At 32.0% G+C, this 3,479-nt stretch overlaps 1 long non-coding RNA gene across 1 annotated transcript; it reads left to right on the top strand.

The window, feature by feature from the left end:
* Nucleotides 1-651: 651 nt before the first annotated feature.
* On the top strand, nucleotides 652-3,133 carry LOC138340824 (uncharacterized). The gene is made up of 2 exons (XR_011213670.1): nucleotides 652-717; nucleotides 2,788-3,133. It is a non-coding gene; the product is annotated as an uncharacterized lncRNA (long non-coding RNA).
* Nucleotides 3,134-3,479: the final 346 nt, after the last annotated feature.

Genomic DNA, 3,479 nt, shown 5'->3' with positions numbered 1-3,479 from the left:
GAGAGAATTCTTATATAAGGTCAAGTCCTTCAAGATAGGTTTCTCATCGCTTAAAAAAACAGGTGAGGGTTATACATATTAAAAAGTTCGTGATTTATAGTTCATGATTGGAGAACATGTTTTGTTAAAGGTTTCACTCATAAAGGGTGTGATGAGATTCAAAAAGAAAAGAAAGTTGAACCTGAGTTATATTGTTTTATTTTATTTATTGTTGAGTGTAATAGTAATGATTTTGATATTGAAGAAGTATCATCTAGATGATGAGGATACTAAGGTGTACCATTCAAACATAGTGTCCAGGTATCTCTAACTTTTTGAGTGTCTATTGACATCCTATTCTTTTACCGTTCGAGGACGAACGTTTGTTTTAGTGGTAGATGATGTAACGACCCGCTAGGTCGTTTTGAGAACTGAAACTATTTTAACTTTTTCGTAAAATTTAAATGGAAACTTCGAAATATTCGGTAACTAATAGTATCTAGTTGATGAAAATTTGACTAAATAATTTAATATAGTTACTAGTTAGTGGGCCAAATCCGTAATTCATTTTATCCATTTAATACTTGACCATGTAATTAAATTAAGTTAGTGGGGATTAGTCACTTTTAATACTTAATTATTATTATTATTATTATTATTATTAAAGAAGAAGAGAATAAGGGTTAGAAACTGCCAAAGCGTAAATCTGAAACACGAGGGCCAAACGAGAATATGCAGGTAAGAGCGACTGAAATTTTTCTTGATCTTTATATGATTAATGATGAATGTATGTTCACCGTATTATTATTATTACTACTATTAGATCATGGGTTAGATATGAAGTTTTGAGAGAGTAGTTGACAGATGTATGTCGGTTTTCTTTTTGTTGATTTTTGGAGGGGCACTTTATCACTTAAATTGATAACTGAGAATTTTAATAATAATGACAATGACTAGGGGGTTTGTAAATTGGTAGAAGTATCTAGTTACTTGGAAGGATTACATATGGTAGTAAATAAATAAATAAAAGAGTAGTAGCAAATAATTTAGTTTGTCCTTTCGTGGTGGGTGGAGCTTGTTGTTACATTATTATTATTAAAATTATAATGGTTGTGATTAATCAATTTAAGGTAAATAATTGGGGTCACTTTGATGGTATTAGTGGGAAAGGGAGTTGTATTGTTCTGGGGTCGCCACTGGTGGTAACCAGTGGTTCACTACTTCAAGTTATATGGATCTAGTTTTAATATACTGCGATAGGTTATTAAATATTAGATGTATTTGGATATCATTACATTTATTATATTTTGGAATTTAAGACTTAACCTTAGTGTTGAAGTTTAAAAATATGAGACTTGGCATATTAGTGACACCAAGATTTACGAACTTGGATATAGATTTGGGTCTAGAAAAAACATATAGTAAAATACGGATATGTACGAATTTGTTTACTTATAAATATTGCATAATTGATAGATTAGGAACGATTTGAAGCTTACTAAAAGGAATGGCAAAAATCTTGAAGATTCGTGACACGTATTCAGCATTCAAGGTATGTTAAGACTTTTAGACTTGTTGAAGGACATTTTCCTAATTAAAGATTAAAAATGAAAATAAACAAAGGGATAAGGGAGAAAGATGGGGGGGGGGGCCTCATATCAATTGTGTAAAGGGCATTGATATGAGTACCGCTGTTATAAAACGGAAAGTTGACTGCTACAGAATGCGGATTGTAATTTGTGAATTGCCAAAGCATATATGCATTAACTGATATATTATTGACTTGAGATCCTTGTGTGATTGTGTTTTCTTTATTTCACCGTATAGTGGTGATAATTTAGGTGGTTATTTATTGTGCTGATATTGATTGATTGAGATGCATCATCATCCCCTTATATTGAAATAATATTGTGCATATGCATAGACATGTGACATAGTATAAGTTGGGCACGTGGAGATCGTCCGCGCTGGGGAGAGTGAGATGTTTAGATTGTAATTTGGGCACGTGGAGATCGTTCGTGCGGAAATTGTTTGATATTATGATAGTGCGTTGAGATCGTCCACACAGACACGTTGAGATCATCCGTGTCGGTATATGGACCTCGCGAGTCCCCCATGAGTCATGAACTCTCAATGTATTTTCGAGGAGTAACATGTATATATTGTTGAGAGAGTACTGGGTATTCTGAGGCATATCATTTCATGGTGTCATATTGCATTGCATCTCATGACATCCTTCATTATTGATGATTATGTGATTTATTTGGTCGTTGAATGTTTCTTGATGTTTGATTATCTCTATTTGATGAAACTTGACTGGTAAGTGTAATATAGACTTCTATAAATAAATTAAAAAAAAAATATATTTTTGTATATAAACTCCCGTCACTATTTCTTCGTTGTCGGTGAATGAGATATACTGGATACACGTGGTTTCGTACTCATACTACACTTGCTGCACTCTATTGTGGTGCAGATTGACTTTCAATTTGGGCACATTCTTTGAGATTGGTTATGAGTATTATTAATTTGTAGTTGTGGTGTGCTGCTTGGGATATTCTGCCGTTCACACCTTCAATCTACCTCTATTTATTAGGTTATTTTGTTATTTTGATAGGGTATTTCTTATATTTAGATTTTTATATTACTTTGGAATTATATCCTATTCTAGAAGCTCTTGTACTTCTGACACTAAATCTTGGGGTAGTTTTTTTTTATATTCCGCATTTATTTTGAATACTTAGTATGTTTGATATTAGTTTGATACTTATCTTTTCTCGTTTAAGTTGAATTGGTGATACTTGTTAGGTTGGCTTACCTATCGGTTGGAAACATAGGTGCCATCACGACTCGTGATTTTTGGGTCGTGACAGCTATAACAATGGTTCTCCCACTTGAGTGCTAGTGTGGGTGCCAATCACGACGGTATGGATTGTGACAAAAGGTGTAAGTAGGAAATGAAGTTTTTTGAGTCTCTCGAAGAGATAGAAGAGATTTTGGATGCATTAGTACTACTTCATTTTGTTCCAATATATTTTTTGAGGTAAGTTTCTCATAGATGAGAAAGATTATTTTTATTTTCATCTCAAGTGTATTATAACATTGAACCCTTCCAGGTATCTTTTTAATGAGAAAAGGGTATTTTTTACATTAATGATAATATGTGCACTTTGATTATTTTTCCTATATTCTTGGTTTTATATAACTATGAGAAAAACTAAATGAACATATGTTTTCTCCTAACACATTTGAAGGTTAGTTTATTTTCCTGTTGAAATTAAATGTCTTTTAAGGAAAATTCGAATATGATGGAAACTAGGAAGGAAAGGAAAAAATTAGCAAGAAAAGTAACCTGCATGGAATCATTTTTGACAGATAAAATTTTAATGATTGTAAAAATCAGGTTATATATTTATCTCCCTTGATTATTTTTAATATTCCTATCCTTTATATGTTATGAGATTTATTTATTAAATGTTAGAATAGATGATCATTATGTG

Source organism: Solanum lycopersicum, chromosome 1 (assembly GCF_036512215.1).
Source record: "Solanum lycopersicum chromosome 1, SLM_r2.1".
Classification (NCBI taxonomy): domain Eukaryota; kingdom Viridiplantae; phylum Streptophyta; class Magnoliopsida; order Solanales; family Solanaceae; genus Solanum; species Solanum lycopersicum.
Note: the sequence above shows the minus strand (reverse complement) of the source record. Positions and strands in the feature narration are given on the sequence as shown.